The 21,166-nt window shown below is 35.3% G+C and overlaps 1 long non-coding RNA gene across 4 annotated transcripts in view; it reads left to right on the top strand.

Moving 5' to 3' along the window:
* LOC109499145 overlaps positions 1-20,410 on the top strand; it is a 319,375-nt gene extending 298,965 nt beyond the window's left edge. For all 4 annotated transcript variants that reach the window (XR_006597053.1, XR_006597054.1, XR_006597052.1 and 1 more), the window contains 2 exons: positions 19,210-19,269; positions 20,009-20,410. This is a non-coding gene — a long non-coding RNA (uncharacterized LOC109499145). The remainder of the gene's footprint in view (positions 1-19,209; positions 19,270-20,008) is intronic.
* Positions 20,411-21,166: the final 756 nt, after the last annotated feature.

Genomic DNA, 21,166 nt, shown 5'->3' with positions numbered 1-21,166 from the left:
GTAAAAGAATTGACCAAACTCTCTTCTGTGTCAATTTCCACTTTGTGAAATCAATATAAGCATCTTAAAACTCAAAGAGCTACACAATCTTTTCGAGGTTGAGATGTGAATAATGTTGAGGAAATATTAACCCCACAGCTAGACATGCTTTGGTCCTCATGCACCAAGCTTTTCCTAGAGGATGCTGTCACATAGTATGCCTGTGCATGCCTATGAAGGTGAGGTAAGGAGGAGGCTCAGGAGGAAGGGGCAGATCTATCCAGGCTGTGAGTTGGTCATATAATTTTAACTTGACTATAATCTTGTTGGAATAGTTTTGCCTAAGATCTGGGATTAAAGAAAGAAAGATCTCTGCTAATATGCAAAACACACTGAAGAACTTTGCCTCAAATTATCCCACCAGAAAGTGTCAGAGCACAGGTTTGAAAGTAGGACCTTGTTCTATTTCTATGTTTTAGATATTGAGTTTATATGTGAATGCTTTCATCTATACTACAAATATGATTAAACAGATAAGATAAACAAAAACCTAATTAAAGTCCTCCAACAAATTATTTGTCTCCAGATAAAACTAAATGTGTAAAACATAGACCTCAGCTAACTTTCTAGAGGTATGTGAAAGTATGCCATACAGCTTTCTGAATATATTTATTGATCACCTCCAGGTATTTGAACATCCTGTATCATTTGACTGAAATTACTTTCTTACTTTGACCTTGAAAAGTATTTTTCAGAACTGTGCTCAAAATATATGCTCATTTGGAAGATGTACTTGGAATCTTTAGTCATACTTAAGTGCTTCCTCTTATGTGTTCCTGAGGCACCTTCTTTATTCTACCTATATTACAGCTTACATTAGTTTGATAGAAGTTTGGCAAATTTTTTTCTTCATTTGAAAGAAAATATTATTGAAAAATAGAAGATGACACACTATCGGCATAGTATATTAAATTAACACAAATGATGTTTAGTAGAGCTAAGTCTAAAGAAAATAACTTGTACCTGCAGTAAAGCATTGGTGAATTAAATGAGTAAATGTAAAATATTTAAGTCTATAAGATATAAAATCTTGTAGTTATGCTATCATTTCTAGCTTTAGCTGATTTATTCTTTTTTAATTAATCAACCCTATTGATTTGGATAAGAAGTCATCCACTGTGTTTAGTAAAAGTTTATATAATTAAAATTAAGCTATTGAAGTGCTTGGGGTCAGTGCATTGATGGGAAGAAGTGTCGGTATTTAAACAGATTCATTATAGAACATTGGGAATATGGTCATAATATATTTTGATAGTGAGGTGAAAGTATAAAAATAAATGTCTTGAGACTGTCTACATTCAAACAGGGTTAATTCCAGTGGGGCTGAAATATTCTACAAACTCTTTATCTACCTTCATTCTGAAAAAATACTAGTAAAACAATGTTGTTGTTATTAATTGATTCCCCAGATACCTTGAAATTAGGAAGGAGATCCTCACTGACTGATAATTATTCCACTATGCCTTTTATTATAAATGAATTTTGGTATTCTGGTTAAGGTATAACTTTCTATAAATTTGTTTCAAATTCGTATGACATATAAATCATATGAAATGTGTTTTAAAGCTATGGTCATTTATTCATAACCTGATACATTTGATTGCTTGACAATAAAACCTTAGTATCTCTCATTAAGAAGAAAACAGGGCTCCTGGGTGGCTCGGACTGTTAAGCATCCAACTTCGGCTCAGGTCATGTTCTCAAGGTTTGTGAGTTTGAGCCCCGTATCGGGCTCTGTACTGACAGCTCAGAGCCTGGAGCCTGCTTCAGTTTCTATGTCTCGCCTTCTTTCTGCCTCTCCTCTGCTCACGCTCTGTGTCTCTCTGCCTCTCAATAATATATACATGTTAAAAAATGTAAAAAAAAAAAAAAAAAAAAAGGAAGAAGAGGAAAACATCTTGTGATGCCTGGAATGAACAGCTGGATACTCACTTTCTGTTTTCAGTCCATAATCACAAAAACACTAATCATATACTAGACATGAAAGTGATTAATGTAATTATGTATCAGTTATGCACATGCATGGCTGTGAAATACATTAATGCATATTTCTTTGATATACTCATGATTCTATACAGATGAAACTCCTTGTGCTGGGAAACAGGCAAGACCATAGTCTAACATCTTTAAGTTTCACTTTATCAAAAGGTGTTTTATAGGTAGTGGAGAATTTAACACATGCAATAAAACTGAACAGGGAAGAATTCCTTTCAAGGGCAAACCTCTCTTACACATTTTATGGTTGAAATTGGAGACCGCCTATGAATTTAAGCTTTGATTTGAAATCCAATATCGGAGAATGATTCTGGGCATATTTGAAAGTCTAATTCCTTGTATATATTCAGTGATTCTTCTAATGCTGTTCTAAACTCTCTGGGCTAATGTTAACCTTGATAATGTCCTTAAAAGTTGGTTATTGCATCATTTTCTGATAACTTATACATTTGACACCAAAGTACACAACCAAGAACAGAATAATATATTTTGCAATATATAACTATAAAGATTTTACGTGTGTGAGTATAAAGAGTATAATTTTTACAACTGGTACAAAGTGACTACTTAAGGTTTGACGTTAGACTTGGCTTGAGAGTGAGGTTTTATCTTGTTTAATTTCTTCATAAATAGAGAATATACTTCATTCACTAAGAATTTCACTAAGCAACACTGTTGTTTGTATTGAACTAAACCTCTTGAGGTTCACTCTCGCGGAATTTGAAACTTTGAAGCCATCTTGGAAAAATATCTTACTAAAAATACATTTCAGATCATGGAACTTATTACTTACTTAAAAAAATGGAAGACTATTTTATCCTTCAAAATAAATGCACCTATTAGTTTATAATATTTATTCTTTTTCTCCCTTGATTTTTAGAATCTCATAATAAAATATAGAGCTCTGTTTTTTATCTAACTCTTCCCTCACTACGGACCCCAAGTTAGACCACAGTTTCTAGAATCAATAAATTCATGTGTTTGGCATAGTAAAACTAAATTATTTTGACTTAATGGAGGAGAAAAATAGAAACAACTTTCAAGTTCAATTTTCTTAGATTAGTAGTCAATAGATAACTAATTTTCATTAGAATTGAGGTTAAATAATTAGCTTCTATGAAATTTTTTCACAAAGCCAATTTAATTTCTAAAACCAGGCCATTTATAAATGATATGAACAATGTTATTGTTTTTAGATATTGAAAAAGCAACCACGATGATAGTATTAGCCAACACTTATAATCATTAGGTACCAGACACTCTTCTAAGACACTTACATGTATCAATTCATTTAATTCACTACAATACCATAACCAGGATGATAGTATTATTCCCACTTTAGAGGTGATGAAGTTGTCACATGGCCTAGAATCATGTCCAACGTCTAGTGTGTAGAAGAATCAGTAATCAAATGAAAGCAGTCCAGTGCCACAGCTGGCTATGATTTCTTTGAGGGTTAACAAGGAAAAGTTTCAATATAGACAAACACAGAATGAACTTCTTAAAGATACACTAACTTCTAAATTCCTCACATTTCTATAATGGGCTATTTTTGTATAATTTGCCCAAAGCAATTTTTCCTTTCTTCCCAAGGGAGCACATGTAAATATTTCCAACTTCTATTTCAATAAAGTCAATGTCCCCCCTTTTTTTGAAGTAGATAGGTAATAAATCATAAATTATAAATAATGTTTCAGTTTCTTTCATCTTCTTTTCATCTAAAAATTCTTGCCCTACATTTTTCCATCATAGATACAACTCTTGAATTTTTAGGTTGTCTGTAGCTCACTGAGTGAAAATGTGTGTGACTGGCACTTAGAGCTAACTAAAGTACTTCTGGATAAAGCAGAATATAATAGTTTAAGATAAGATTGAAAGATAAATTTCAAGAGTATGAAAGAAAGGAGAAGAGGGAAAGGATAGCATAATGGGGAACAAATGGTACAAATTAAAAAATAAAAAGCATAAAGGAAGAAATCTGTGTTCTTTCTGGACATCATTTTGGCCAAGAATCATATTATCATAGCATAAGGGAAGCAGGATATATTATATTGATAAATGGGTGAAAATGTCCATAATCTGTGAGAATGTGATCTTTTTGGAAATTTAGAGTCAAATGGATAAAAACAAGGCAAAATGTCTCTGATAAGTTGACATATACAGATTGATTAATTCAGTTGCTTGGAAGACATGTAAGTGAAAATGGTATGAAAATATTTTGATAAATCTTACTAAAGTACTCTTAGAAATCACAAACGACCTTCCAAAATACTGTGCTTAAAATGTCACTTCTATCCAAGACTCAATTGACTTGCAAAGGGTCATAAATATTGTTTTGGCTACATGCGAATGTATAAATGCCACATCTTTTCTTTCCTGATAATTCCTTCTTCTTCAAAGTTCTCTTAAGTTTGTTAAAAATAGCATATTAGTTCTTATAAGTAACTTACATTCTTATAACTTATAGTGCTACTTCCTGCTTTATATGTCTACCCTACATTCCATCTATTTTAAAGGACAAATTCAAATTCAGATTTCCTTGTGAATCATGCCACATCCATAATTTACTCACAAACTCTTGTTTAGTTTATTATTTACTTAAATCAAGTTACAAAATCTTCATGTCCATTCCGCATATTTTTCCCCATGGTTTTTGGCATCCAGAACATGATAGACACTAAACAAAAGTGTGTTACCTTAAATCTCAACAATTCTGCCTACAGTAAAAACTACCAAAAAAGCTTATGATAATCTTGTTGTAAACTTGCATTTTTGTCTTTGAAGGGTAGTTATAAATTAAGAAAAAATAAGTTTATTTCTCAGATTAATTTGAAAGGGAAATGGAATATTTTTTTTGAAATGGAATATTTTGAATGTAAAATTAGTAGTGACTGATAAACACTCTTCTAATTTCCAATCAATATACCAAAGGGTTCCATTGAAACATTAAAAAATTAGCAACATTGTACAGAGAAATTAAAAAAAATATCAACATGATGCCTGAGTGGCCCAGTCGATTAAGTGCCCAACTCTTGATCTCGGATTAGGTCATGATCTGACAGTTGGTGAGTTCAAGCCCCACATCAGGCTCTGCATTGATGGCACAGAGCCTGCTTGGAATTCTGTCTCTCCTTCTCTCTGCCCCTCCTCTCTCTCTCTCTCTCTCTCTCTCTCTCTCTCTCTCTCTCTCAAAATAAATAAATAAACCTTAAAAAATATCGAAATGAATGATGAGATTTTGATTGAGAGAAATTGAAATAAAAAACACATTCATGGATTATTCTCTGACAAAATAAAATTTAAGAGTAACTACAAATTACATTTCAAAATCACTGCTGTTGATTATTAAATTCTGTTAGGGATCCCCCTCCTCCAATATATCAACTGTTAATACCTCTACCAGTAAGGAAAATCCCCTACATTTTACAGAGCTAGAGTTAGGAAAGATTAATATAACTTGGTAGGAAAATCTAGGATTTGAACTCTTCCATGAACTATTAATTGATTAAAATCTTTTTTTTTTGTGATAGCTTACGCAAATCCAACTCTCCAACTTCAAAATATTTTTTCTACTGTTTATTTATTTTGGGGAGATAGAGAGACAGAGTGGGGGAGAGTCATAAAGAGAGGGAGGCACAGAATCTGAAGCAGGCTCCAGGCTCTGAGCTATCAGCACAGAGCCCGACGTGGGACTCGAACCAACAAAGGGCAGGATCATGACCTGGGCCTAAGTCAGACACTCAACTGACTGAGCCACCCAGGTGCCCCTCAACTCTCCAACTTCAGATTCTACAACATTTTCATGTATTCCTAGACACCCCTTTCTGGTTCTTGATATAACAAGTCATTATAAATCCTGATCTCGACTGCCATGTTGACCTATAATATTGATCTTCTGATTTCTCCATAGACTGTTCCATTAGCAAGGATGGTACAGGGTTATCATTACTGTATAATGCTCATGGGGAATTACATAGCCATGTTTACCCACTAGAGATGGTGGCCACCATATATCTCTCATTCCACTGTTAATCATCTTGAACTGGATTCTCTTCACTACCACTGGATAGTATCTCTGCAAGTTTCCAGAGCTTTTAAAATAAATGTGGAATATAAGAACAGTTTCCAATTTAGGTATTAGTTCCCAGAGCTTTTATTTTTTTAATTATTTTTTAAAGTTTTATTTAAAAAATATTTTTAAGTTTAGGTATTTACTTTTGAAAGACAGAGAGAGTGAAGAAGGGGCAAAGAGAGAGAGGGAGAGATAGAATCCCAAGCAGGCTCTGCACTGTCAGTGTGGAGTCTGATTTGGGGCTTGAACTCACAAACTGTGAGATCATGTCCTAAGCCAAAACCAAGAGTCGGATGCTTAACTGACTGAGACACCCAGGCACCCCAGAGCTCTTAAAATCAATGTGGAATATAAGATCAGTCTCCAATTTAGGTATTAAAATTTTTACTTCAATCTAAATATAAAGTTTAGTCTCACAATATAAAGATTTCCCCCTTATGCTAGCCTGATACTGGTATTTTACAGCAGGAATGGGGTAAGAAAATATCTGTTGCTTGCTTCTTCTCAATGGAGACTCTAATCTGGCATGTTGCTCTGTGTGTGATAGGTAAGCAAATATTGGTTATTTATCATAGGAACACTTAAATGCTGGCTACAGAATATATGAGAGTGGAAAAAAAAAAGCTTTAGAAAAAGTATTGTTGCCTCCCAAAGAAATCAAATTAGCTCATCTTCTACAATGAAATACCTGAGATGGATGGTCTGTCCATATGTATAAATTTACTAGTCTAATCTGATGTACAATGTCAAGTAAAACTATACACCCTGTACACTTTAAACTTCTGCAGTGTTACATGTCTATAATGCTGGGGAGAAAACAGTATGTCCCAGAAGACCTGGTTCTGGGACATATTTATTTTGGGTTCCAACTCTACTTGATGGCCAAAGAACTTCTAAGCCTAGTAGAAAAGTAAGAGACCATGGAATAGGCTAAATAACTTAGAATAACACATGGGACTCAGACAACTATAGTGGAAAAACAGATGTGATCTCACAGAAATGAAGAAGGCAATATTGATAAGGCTCATGGAATAGGGAGGGTGCATCTGAAAAAAGTGGAGAAGCATAGCAGCAACAGGGAAGGATTCTGTTCTATCAGCTGCAGATACTCTAAAAATGTTCCCATCTTTGAACGGAAATTTCAGACAGACACTGTAGGCAATAGGAGGTCAAGTAATGTTGTATAATGATTCCTAAAATGTGCTTTTGATCTTTGGGGCCCTGCAAGTTTGCAAGGCCTGAAGAAACACAGGTTTTAAGAATAATTTCTGTATGCTACCTCTCCCAATCTTTTGTTATCTTCTTCAGTTTTTCATCTTGTTTTAAATACACAGAAACAATCAAAAACACCCTGCAAGTTTGGGGGATAATTTTACTATTTACTTTTCAGCACATTTTGAATATATTATAGTCATGACATATATGAAATTGTATATGCTTTTCTACTTAGTTTTATATAATAACAAGTTATCTGTATTAATAAATACATTTTCTGATATTCATGGACATAAACTATCCTTTTTTTGAGTTATTCTTCTGAAGGTTTTACTTTGTTGTGTGCTTATTATTTGTTTTTCTTTTCCTAGTTTTTGTATAATTTATTTATAATGTCTGTATGATAAGACTACGAAGATAACATACTTCTCAGTCTATTTCTGTGAGGTAATTTCTTAGAAGTAGAATTTCTGAGTCAGGAAAATGAACTTTTTGAGTTGGGTTAAACTTGGGAAATTTTTTTTTAGTCAAAGCTCTGCCAACCTATTCTTACGTTTGGATGATAAAAGAGTAGATTTTTTTTTTTTTTTTTTGCTTTAAACCCATATAAGCCAGCCTTTTATGTATAGGTTCTTATGATTTTTAACAACTTTATTTACTATGAAGGAAATGAAGGCTTTGAAAGTGGTTTGAATTTGCCTGTATTTGTCAGTCATTTGAATTCTTCCTTATTGAAGTATATATGTACATTTCTGCCCATTTGTATACTTAAGAATATTCTTTTGTTATACAATAAATAATTTCTTTTAAAAATAGAATCTCATTTGGACACTACCCCCTTTTTAGAGGCATGTGCTAATAATCAGAACATTTGTAATAATATTAAAAATTATGAACATTAATATATAACCATGAAAAATTTGTATTTTTAAATGTTTTTTGGCATAAGTGCTCTACAATTTACATAATGCTGAAAACTTTTCTATCATTTGCAAATATATCTTGAAGATCTATGAGTGTTGACTGATGTAGTTTTAGTTTTTAACTTTCAAATGTATTTATTATATCACTATGCCACATTTTATACTCTCCCCTATTTCGCCATCTAAAAACAATGCTAAAATGAATTTTAACATACATGTTCACATTAAGATTCCTATTGCTATATAAATACCTTTTTAAATATAAGTTTGTATTGATATATATAAAATATCTTTTTAAAATAAGTTTGTCAATAATTAACTTTTTAATTTTCTCTAAAACTTTTGGGTGAAGTCATGTTTTTGATATACAGTAAAAAACAATTCAGACTTTTATATTGCCTCTTATCAGAATCTTTCCTGTTGGTAAGTAAATATAAGAAGTCAAATTATTTATCTTGGGGGAGCTGATATGATGTGGATACAAATAGTCTCTGATGTTCTGTCTGATGCATCCAAAAAAAGAGATATTTATGTTAATTTGTCTGGGCAACTTCCCCTCAAATTACTGATTGGGTAGACATTACCAATATTTGCCTCCTGACTCTCAGACTTCTTTGTTTTTTCTTCTACTTTCTCTCCTTTTATTGATATAGAGCTTCCTTTTATTTATTCCGTTAACTAATTTACAAACCCAGGTCCTGATCTAATCTATGACTTATTATATGTCTTTTTATGAAGGAGAAACAAACTGGTGGCACAACTTTTTCTGGTCACAGTTATCCATTTTGTTATGGTTGCTTTTCATTTGTTTGTTCTGATCCTCATAGTCGTCTTCCTTTAAGTGACAACACCTGGGTGGCTCAGTTGGTTAAGCATCTGACTTTGGCTCAGGACATGATCTCATGGCTCCTGAGTTTGAGTCCTATGTTGGGCTCTGTGCTGAGAGCATAGAGCCTGGAGCCTGCTTAGGACTCTGTGTCTCCCTCTGTCTCCACCTCTTCCCTGCTCTTGCTCAGCCTCTCTTTCGAAAATAAACATTATTATCATTATCATTATTATTATTATTATTTTAGTTAAAACATCAATGCCTTTAGTGAGGACTTGTACTGTATTCTCTCTCAAAGTCCCCTTGACTCCCTCATGTTTTATGTTTGAGTCAATTAATTCATGTTACCTGCTTGTTTTCTATATGTAGGTGAATATTTAGCTCTTTTGATAAGTTGAATTTTCTTCTCTATGAATTATTCCATTATCAGCTCATCTTTTATTTCCCCTTTTCCATAGTAACCAAGACTAAAAATATAACTACTGCCCAGTGAGCTCAGATGAAAAAGTTATCTTATTGCAGCTTCCTGCCAAGCTTTAACCAGAACTCATTCCAAAATTGTTTCTCTCCTTTGACTGTTATTGTTGATTGTAGTTTCATATTAATCATTAGTTTTAAGTTATCTATGATTTTAATTCTGCTCCCATTACCATTACCATTATTTTATTTCACTATAGTGACACGTATCTCCTACTTTGGGCATCAAAAACAATGTGCTTCAGCATTTCTTTCTCTGTTATTTTAAATTTATTAATAATTTCAGAATATTAAATTTCCTAGGAAGTCAGTAGTGTTTTTGTAACTAAAAATCTGTTCAGAGTATATTTCTTCAACATTGTCTTATTCTCATTTATATCAACAGTTCTATTGTTGGAGTGCTACATCATCTCTATGTTGGAAATGCCCACAGCATTTCCTGTGACCCTATCTTTCACAAAAGTGTGAAAGCTAAATCTTTCTTTCCCCAAAATGGAAAACCAGACTACTACACTTAATGCCACTTTAAATTTTTTACACCTGGGTGACGCCTGGGTCACTCGGTTGAGTGTCCGACTTCGGCTCAGGTCACGATCTCATGGCTCATGGGTTCCAACCCCGTGTTGTGTTTGTGCTGACAGCACCCTGTTTGCTTTGGATTCTCTATCTCTTTCTCCCTCTGCCTCTCGCCCACTGGTGCTCTCTCCCTCAAAAATAAAGAAACATTAATTTTTTGTTTCAGTTTTTACAACTGAAAAATTAGAAAAGACTGAAAGGCTTAGTAACTTATCAAACTTCTCAGACTGTAAACAGCATCTCTAAATTTTTGCGTTTTGCGCCATCATCTAAGTACTGGTGCACTAGGCATGGGACATTCTGAAGTACTCTTTCTGGTATAACCACAGTATATACAGAGATGGGTAAGGATAAAAAAAGTAGTACTAGAGGGGAATTTTGAAATTTTCCTATAAATGGTGGAGATTTTTCTTTGAGGTTAAAAATAAAGAGTCTGAATAATTTAAATGTACAGAACAAGAAAATCAAAGTCAGAGTCTTTTGATCAATGCAGGAGACCTGAACTCTTAACTCCAGTGGGCTTAAATAATAGGTTATGGGTCGTTTACAACCTTTTTTATGTTTTTAACATTATAGGAATGACAAAGACTATCTTAATTATGAATTTAATTATTTACAAGATTTAATATTTTTTAATTGACAAATCTTACAAATAAATGACATAAACAGACTGCCTAATTTTTCTCTAGGAAATATGTATGCTTACGTTTCCTTCTTTTCCCAAAACCTATTACCTTTTCTCCTGTCCAGCTTTTCTCAGTTGTCCAGAAAAATACATCATGATACTATAATCCAGAGTATTCTTGCTTAAAATCAGTTTTCTCAAAATTTTCTCAGACTCTGATATCCCTGTCATTATTATTTTATTGTTAAATCATCTTGTTTAATCTCTGCCTTTTGTGTTTGTAGTATAAAATACAGTATTTTAAAGAAAACAAATCTAGAAAAAACATAGCTCTATTAAAATGACAACAAATCTCAACACATAGCTCCTAAGACTCAATGAATTTCACATGAAGTGAATCTCTCCACAATAACATAGTGTTCCTCCCTCCTCTTGAGGCCCCTGGGGTTTGTTACAAGGGGCTTTGTTGTCTATTATATCAGTGTAATTGCCATATTGTAGCATCTCAGATTTATTCCTGTGGAACACTTGTCAGTGAAGGCTGCCTTCATTTTCTGTTTTTTTCTACCACTCAAAATTCAACACTAAGCCCAGAACAGAACAGGCATTTTCTTCCACTGATAATAGATGATACATAAAGAAGAACATTGTAATCCCTGTTCTTTTTTATTTTTTATTTTATTTTATTTTTATGACTTGAATGCTATCTTTGGAGAATAAACTCCAGTGGGACAGTAAAAATCTATAACAGACAAAAAAGGGAAAAAAAGGAGGCTTACATATATCATAGGATGCACAACGTCTGCATCCCTGTTTTGGGGCAGATAGCGGTGCTATATCAATAATATTTTTGTTACCTCATTTGTGTATTTGATTCTTTCTTACTCCTGACCTGCTTTGGAATCATTTATTCTGTACCCCATGGTGGTGTGCTCGAGTGCTTGTTGGTACTTGACATTTTCTCTACAAGCCAGTTCAGCCACCACTACAGATAAGACTGAACACTGTCTCCGTCTTTATATGTGTCTATAGTGTATTGCTTTTGTCTATTTGCTGCTGGTTCTTTGTAGGAAGAAGCCTGAGTTACTTCCTTCTCTCAGCTATAGATGGAAGTAATTCCTTCATAAAAACTGTAACCAAATAATTCTATCATTTCATCCCTTTCGGGTCATCACCCTGAAAGCACCTTTAGTCCTCTCTCTTCCCCATATTTTTAAAAATATTTTTTTTATGGAGATAGAATTCACTGCCTAAAATTAACTCTTTTTAAGGTGTACAATTCAGGGGTTTTATTATTATTATCCTAAAGTATTCATAAGGTTCATTCTATACTTTGCTGTCTTTTTTTAATTATTATTACATTTCTTTATTTTTGAGAGGCAGAGAAAGACAGGGTGTGAGTGGGGCAGGGGCAGAGAGAGAGAGAGACACAGAATCCGAAGCAGGCTCCAGGCTCTGAGCTGTCAGCACAGAGCCCAATGCAGGGCCCGAACTCACAAACCGTGAGATCATGACCTGAGCTGAAGTCAGACACTCAACTGACTGAGCCACACAGGCGCCCCTATACTTTGCTGTCTTTATATCAACTCTTTTTTCATTGTTACTCTCTTTAACAAACATGTCATTCTGCCTTCTGAAACCCACATTCTTAGTTATAAAACTCTCCTGCAACTTGAACATTTTCCCATATACTTTGCCTCTATCTCATTGCACTAACTGAAATCTGACTGTCTGCTAAGAGTATAACTCCTGTTACAGCTTCCTCATTATCTTGTATCCCACCTACATTAGTGCTAGGAGACGGGGATTACATCCAATCACTCCTGAATGTAGTTTCGGGATCATTACTGTTCTACCCTCATGTTAAAAGCATCTGTTCCTTTGAGCATTATGCCATCTGGCTGTGCCTCTTCCTCCAACTACTCAATTTTAGTCACTATTATTTTACCAAGTATATTATAACTCCCTCTCATTTACTGAAGAGTGCAGTACCTAGCATGAATGAGTCTTCTCTGCTCTAAATTCAGCCATTATTCTGGTTGACTACCACATTCAAATGGACTATACATCCAGCAGTACACAATATAATACACATTCTTGTTTCCCAGTGTTATACAAGCCCTCAGTGCTGTCCCCTAAATGTTTTGTTTTCAGAATTTTCTTTCTTTTTTACAGAACTTTTTTTATCGTGAACTTTTATTACTCTTTTCAAGCACATAGTCAACCACATCTTTACTTATTCTTGGTAGAGTTCTTGTTTCAGCACTTCAGAAAGAAAATAGAAATGATCAAATGAAAAAGTCTTAACTTCTTAGTGCCATATTTAGAATAAGGCTTTGTCTTAATATAAGGCTTTGTCTCCTTTCCCACCTTCCTAATGATCCATTTTGTTATCCCAACTCTCTCATATATTTTTAATTTTCCAGTCTGTATTCACCTGTCACTACATGTTTTCAAATAATCATGTGTATGAAATATTTACAAACACAAATTAAAAAAAACAGTCGAACATAAAGAACTTGCCTAAAATCCATATATGACTTCACAGACTATTCTACTTGTTTTTTCCCCCTTGATGGCCAAATCTCTTTGTGAATGTTGTGTACTTTTACTCTACTTCCAAAATTCACAGTCCTTCCTCAAAGTATGGAATTCTCAACTTTCTTTCTTTTTTAAAAAAAAATAATATTTATTTATTTTTGAGAGAGAGAGAGAGACAGAGAGACAGAGAGGTGGAGTGTGAGTGGGCAAAGGGTAGAGAGAGAGAGACACAGAATCTGAAGCAGACTCCAGGCTATCAACACAGCCCAATGTGGGGCTCAAACTCACAAACTGGAAGATCATGACCTGAGCCAAAGTCGGATGCTCAACCCACTGAGCCACCCAGGTGCCCCTCAAATGTATTTCTACCATATAATTTAGTCATACCATCCAATAAGGCATTATGCTTAGTTGGAATTGCTGTAAGAGAAATATCATGGACTAGATGGCTTGAACAATAAACATTTTTTCACAGTTCTGGAGGCTGGGAGTCAATTTCTTGGTAAACGCCCTTTTTCTGGTTTCCAGATGATTGTCTTCTCATATCCTTACATGATGGGTTCAAGAGAGAGGGAGAGAGAAGCTCTCTGTGTCTGTTCTTAGAAGGACATTAATGTCATAGTGAGGGCTCTATCCTCATGACCTAATCACTCCTCAAGTGCCCATCTCCAGATACCATCACAGTAGGTGTTAAGGTTTCTATATGTGAAATGCAGAGGAGGGAGCCAGGGGGAGGGGCACAAACAATCGGTCCACAGCATGCTTTATCTCACAATATGTACTCATTACTAAATTCAATAAAATGTTAAAAAAATGTTAAAGTTTTTGTTTCCTATATCTTTGAATAGCATCTGAATGATCAAATCTCTCCCTTTACTTGAAGCAGTCTTCCATGGCATGTTTTTAGTCTGTTTTCTATAGCATGGCATTTCAAGGATTAATTAAATGTGTTTTTTTTCTGGCCACGTATCAACTATTTATGGGTTTTATGTATACCAGCTAGGGCTCTCTTGCAAGATAGAGAAAACCCAAATTAAATGGACTTAATCACTAGAATGAATGTATTGGGTCCCATAACTAAAGAGACAAGAAGTAGTTGGTTTACGGTGAGGCTTTATAAAGTGCTCAAATAATGCCATCAAGCACCCAGATTTTTTCTTTCTTGTGTGCCTTCCTCCTTCACACTTTTCCATCGTGATGTTAGTTTCCTTTTTAGGCTCCGCCTAGGGCACTCTTACTCTGGTTTCCTCAGAAAATCAGTTGGAGTCATATATTGCTATGGCAGTCATACACCTCTCATAGTCACATTACCCCATCCAAGGGAAGAATATCTACTCCTGCTCATTTTGGAAGAGTTCTATTTCCCAGAAGCTTCACACATAGTTTCTCACATCTCTCCTTGACTATGAAGGGTAATGGTAAGGCAAAGCGATACTTTGATTGATGTACTCAGCAAAAGCCTATCTGGGTCTATCTGGGTCTTCGGATAGAACTAAACCCAGTAAATCCATGTTGGAGAGTGAAGCATTTTTTTTTTTCAGAAAGCAATTATTAACTTTTATCTATCAAAAGGTGAAAACATATTTGGAGGTTTATAGAATGATAAAATACATGTACTATAATGGCATTTTATTTTCAAAACTCTTGTTTAAACTATGAGTTCTACATGAGTAATAGCATTCATTCCCAAGTTTCAGTGATTGTCTCTATACAGTTTATGCCCAAATTTTATATCACCTGCTCCAGTTTTTGTGCTGAGCTCCAGAACCCAATGTCTATTAGGCATCTTACTAGGCATCTTTATTAGACCATCTTACTGGCTGCTCAAACCTCAACATATTAAACTTTTATTTTGTACTCCAACAATTCCTTATTCTCTGAACCACTTTGGTATTTGTTGAAGGACATCATCGAGAGGATGTGACCCCTGGTTGACCCACTAGTTGGACCTGGGCAATCAGAGGCCCCTCGCCTCCTCCTCTGTCATTGGAATGTACATTGTGCCCACCATTTCTAGAGTGGGAGCTGTTCCAAGGACACAACCTTGAGAGAATAAGGTGTTCTTGAAACTATGTAAATGGTATATGTGACTGAACTCAGTGAAGACCTTTACATAAATTTTTAAGATTCTGGCAGGTGGGTACAGAGATATACTCATTTTGTGGCCGCCCAAGACAAGCTTTGTCTGTAAGTTCTTTTGCTTGTTAAATATGCCTCCTCCAGGGGAGCCTGGGTGGCGCAGTCGGTTGAGCGTCCGACTTCAGCCAGGTCACGATCTCGCGGTCCGTGAGTTCGAGCCCCGCATCGGGCTCTGGGCTGATGGCTCAGAGCCTGGAGCCTGTTTCCGATTCTGTGTCTCTCTCTCTCTCTCTCTGCCCCTCCCCCGTTCATGCTCTGTCTCTCTCTGTCCCGAAAATAAAATTATAAATAAATAAATAAATAAATAAATAAATAAATAAGCCTCCCAATCTGGGATAGTCTGCCTCCCTTGGGTCTTTCCCTGCCTGCTGTGTACAAGGGCCAGTTCATAAACCAACAGACTTGATGAGATTTGCTAGAGAAATCAAATAATTTAAATTTCAGTGACTTACAACAACAGATATTCATTTTGCATGTCGTGTGAGGGTTACAGGTTGCTTCTGGGTCTCCTCTGAAGTGCACATCTGACCCAGCTTGTTTATTACTCCACCTGCCACCTCATTCCAGGACTCAGAATAAGGAGCAGCTCTCATTGGAGAGATGCCAATTTTTATGTCAAAAGATAAAATCAAAGAGGGGAGATAAACCATGCACTCACAATCAAAGTCTCTGCTTAGACATGACACATGTCAAATGTACTCCTATTCATATAACCAAAGCAATTTACAGGGCCAAGCCCTACATTAACAGAGAAGAAGGTAAAATTGAATATTTGTAAGAATAATAAAACCTACCATAATATTCTATTTGCTGGAAACATGTGGGTAATTATCCTGTTTGTTATCTACATATAGGATAAATCAGAGGTCTCTAAACCATCACAGCCCCATAGAACATTCTGTGATGATGAAAATAATTTATAATATGTGTATTATATTAGTGTAGCTATTAACCACATGTAGCTATTAAGATTTAAAACATGGTAGTGTGTTGGGGCGCCTGGGTGGCGCAGTCGGTTAAGCGTCCGACTTCACCCAGGTCACGATCTTGCGCTCCGTGAGTTCAGCCCCGCATCGGGCTCTGGGCTGATGGCTCAGAGCCTGGAGCCTGTTTCTGATTCTGTGTCTCCCTCTCTCTCTGCCCCTCCCCCGTTCATGCTCTGTCTCTCTCTGTCCCAAAAATAAATAAACGTTGAAAAAAAAATTAAAAAAAATAAATAAAACATGGTAGTGTGATCAAGCAATTGAATTTTTTATTTTATGTAACTTTAATTAACTTAAATTCAAAAAGCCACATGTAGCTAGGGGCTACTGTATTTGGACAGCAAAGCTCTAAACTCTATTACCGGACAATCTCAAACTCCTGTTTCTCTTCAATCCCCGCTTTACTGTCTTTTTTGTACTTACCCATCTTTTCTCAATTAGGTGAGAGAAACTTAATTTTGGTCAATTTTTGGTATTGCTAACACCCACTTTACAAAATAGTTTCTAAATAGCATGGTGGTGTGAGAGGGCAGGAGTATATTAAATTCTTACGTCATTTCCTGTGTAGTTATCCACTAAGTTATCATCTCTTCTGTGTCCTGTCATTTCATTTAGTGGTTAGTCTTCGCTGTGATTAAAAATCATCAACATTTTAGTGGTATACAATAGCAAAATTGATTTCTCACCTAAGAGTCTGTATCTTGGCTGTGCCATGGCTGGATCTGATCGGGCTCAGCTGGAATGAGTTTCAGGCTGCAAATAAAATCAAGTCTTCTCCATTCCAAGATCCAGGTTACAGGAATGATAGGTACTTGGAAAGTGGTCTTTCTGTAACTGATGGCACAGCACACTGGGGCAAAGACCAACATCAGTGACATTTAAAACCTTTGCTTGGAACTGGAGAGTTCCATTCTACCCACGTTCCACAGGTGAAATCATGTTTCAATGACAAGTGCAGAGTCAACTGGGGCAAGGCAACAGTTTGCTTACAGTGAACCAAGGCAAGGCTAAACAGAAAAGAAATAAATGTAAGTAAATAATAAAACCAAATATTCAGTATACAAGCAGCAATTTCCTTTATGTGGCAGAGGAGAAGATATTCAGTAAATATTAGATACTTTTGTTCTTTTCTTGCTCTGATGGGGCACAGAAATAATACTGAATGTACTATAACATCATTACCCCATATCCATTACGTCCCTGATCTCTGGGTGACTTCCTGGAACTCTGACCAGGAACTCTGACACTGTATCTTATTCTTAGACCAATACAACTGGCCCCCTTCTTCAGTTAACATAGTTTCTCAAGCCCAGAAAAGTCCTTTTTTGTTCCTCTGAAACGATTTGTCTAGACTCTAAAGATAAATTCTCTCATCCCCACCTTATCACCTCAAAGGCTTAGGTTTCAAGCATTCAACAACCAGACAAAACTTGCACAGTTTTCTTCTTTGAGCTGTGTTCTGTCCCTCCTTTGAGACAGTTAGGACTCACCATCAGCTTGAAACATGGAGAGAATGCATAGAAATTTCAGGGAAAAGGAATATGGAATATCATTTTTTTAAATCTATCTATCTATCTATCTATATTTTAAAGTTTATTCATTTATTTTGAGGTGGGGAGGGAGGAGGAGAGAGAGAGAATGAGAGAGAGAGAGAGAGAGAGAGAGAGAGAGAGAGAGAGAAAATCCCAAGCAGACTCCATATTGTCAGCTGGGAGCCTTGATGTGGGGCTCGAATTCACAAACTGTTAGATCATAACCTGAGCTAAAATCAAGTCGAACACTTGAGTGACTGAGCCACCAATGTGTCTCAGACGGGATATCATTTTAAAAATAGTATCAGTTCCCACAAGTAGTCTAGGAGAGCTTAAATACTTTTTTGATATCATATTTAAACATTTAATCTTCACTTACAACTGGAAAAGACAGTAATTATACTTAACAAAAGCCATTAAAGTGACTGAAGTGATTATGGTCATCAGATGATCATACATATAATCAGAATTATTTTGAGAACTGGCAATAAAATGTGGAGGTGATGTAACCAAGTAAATACCAGAAAAATTAGTGTGCTCAAGTTCACACATATTAGTAAGGGCAAAACTAGGGTGTCACAGTTATGATAAGGTATTTCATTCTCTGGGAATAGTAGAATTCCTTTTTCTATAGACATAGAACTAAAATAAACGCCTTTATTGACAACTGTTTGATATATTCCAAACTTGTAGCATTTAACGGCAGTTTAAAAGTTAAGGTTTAAAGCATTCTCTGATAATCATTACCTCAAAAATCCTCATTACCTCAAAATTAAAACTAGATAAATTATGCAATGGAGACTTTGTACCAAATCAAGGATTCCTATCAAACACTGAAATGCATTTAAACACGAGATGTTTTTAATCAAAAAGTCCCTTAAATGATTTCTTATTCTGTATTCTCTGCAACAGAGTCAGAAATTTGTGTTTTTTTATTATGCACTGTAGAGTAAAAATGTAATTTTCAAATGATTTTAAAAGGAGTTATGTTCTTACTAGAGCACAACAAATAAGTTAAATATTTAGGAATAAGTGCAAAACCTATGCACTAAATTTGTTGTTTTCATTTTTTCCCCCTAAAACAGATTCCCTGCAATTGGGTCTAATGGATTTAATTTTTTATTTTATCGAAATTATTACCATAAGGAATCACAGTAGTGTTAGTTTTATTTTACTAGTATCTCCTCCACTCTTCAGTCTTTTCATTATCTGTGTATATTGCTAATTAAATTCTACTTTTCTTTCTTTTCTTTGCTTATCATGAAGAAAAGAGGATGTGGTCTGGACACTGCCTACTTACATAGAAGGACTGCTAATGTGGGACAGGTAAATTGATGTCTTTTCTCCAATTAAACGTAAGTAGGTAATCAAACTGTATAATATCAAATATTTCTGAAGCTCTGAAATGTTAAATTTAAGAAAGGCAAATTAAAGGTAAATTGAGCTGCTAGGTAGTATGTCTGTAGCCTGGGTTTATTAATTCTGTAAACATCAGAGGTTTCTGATTAAAAACCCTCCTTAAAGCAGCTTAATAAAAGAACAGGGTTTTGTTGGATAGTGACTAATCATGGTTGTTTTGAATCACAATGTGCCAAAGAAAAGGACCACCTGTAAACCCTCTCTGTATCAGCGAAGGCATTAGTCTTCAGATGGTGGGACCCGAACCAAACAGAAGCAACGTAGCCAGACTCTAATGGGGGGACTTACTAACCAAAATCTATCCACAAGTACTGAAACCCAAAGTTAATTATTGTGATAGTTAACTGCTTCTCCAATACTACAAGCTACAAATTAATTATTTATATTTTTCAAATTCCTCTATTAAATTGCTCGCTGGCCTACTGGGAGGATCATTAACAAATGTAAATAAATCTCTGCTTCTTCTCACCCTAGAGCACACATTTAGAGTTGTTCATGTGAGAACTGGCTTGATTGCAAATCAGTGCCTGTAATTTGGAGCATCTATCTTTGTAACTCTCATTTAGAGACCCTATTTTAAACCACTGTGTGTTTTGTGTGTCCATAGCATATAAACATATATTAATATGTCTCTCCCATTCAACAGCCAAATTGATTTCTAGGTACTCATCAGTTTTACTGTTCTTGAAGAAGTTTGCCAAGATCATTGACGTTCTTGTCTGGATTCCAAGGCAGGTATTCAGGAAACTACAAAACTTACATTTTAAGTAACTATCACAAATACAACCACAGGATGGAGGTAAAATCTGTTCTACCATATATGCACTATGCTGGAAAGGGGGAAAAAAAGCATAAAAAGTAAAAATATTTAATTTATATATTTTAAGAAAATTAAAAAATGACCTACCTTGTTGCTAATCTATACTTTAAGGTCACTCTCTGCCTTATAATAAATTCTGATTGCTAGTTCGCCATTGATTCATTAATATTAATGACCAAAACCCAACATTTCAAAATCATTGTCTTCCTCTGACCCTCAGTGTTTTACATAGGCGCTCATTTAATAGAAACTTTCTTTTTTAGGTTTATTTATTTATTTTGAGAGAGAGAGAATACAAGCAGTGGATGGGCAGAGGGAAAGGGAAAGAGAGGGAAGACCAAGGAGGCTCCACAGTCAGTGTGGAGCCCGACGTGGGGCTCCAACTCACGAACTGTGGTATCCTGACCCAAGCAGAAAGCAAGAGTCAGATACTCAACTGACTGAGTCACTCAGGCACCCTCATTTAACGGAAACTTTAATCCTCACAGTCACTCAGATAAGAAATCCCAGTGCCATATTAAATTCTTTTTCTCAATATTGTACATTCAGACAATTTTCAGGTCTTAAGAATTTTATATTTTATTACTTTGTTTTTTAAATTCATACACTTGACACATTTATTGAATACCTACTATGGGTCAGCAGATGTTCTTGTAGTGGGGATTTCTGAGAAAAGAAAACAGATGAAAATCTTTGTCTTTACATTGCCGATAATTTGGTAAGAGACATTTAAACATTAGAGAAGTGTGGGACGCCTGAGTGCCTCAGTCAGAAAAGCGTGCAACTCTTGATCTTAGGGTCATGAATTCGAGCCCCAGGTCGAGTGTAGAGAGTACTTAAATAAATAAAACTTAAAATAAATAGGTAAATAAATAAATATAAAATTAGAGGGGTGTCTGGGTGGCTCAGTCAGTTAAGCGTCTGACTTCGGCTCAGGTCATGATCTCACAGCTCATGGGTTTGAGCCCTGTATCAGGCTCTGTG

Source organism: Felis catus, chromosome B1, assembly GCF_018350175.1.
Source record: "Felis catus isolate Fca126 chromosome B1, F.catus_Fca126_mat1.0, whole genome shotgun sequence".
Lineage (NCBI taxonomy): Eukaryota > Metazoa > Chordata > Mammalia > Carnivora > Felidae > Felis > Felis catus.
Note: the sequence above shows the minus strand (reverse complement) of the source record. Positions and strands in the feature narration are given on the sequence as shown.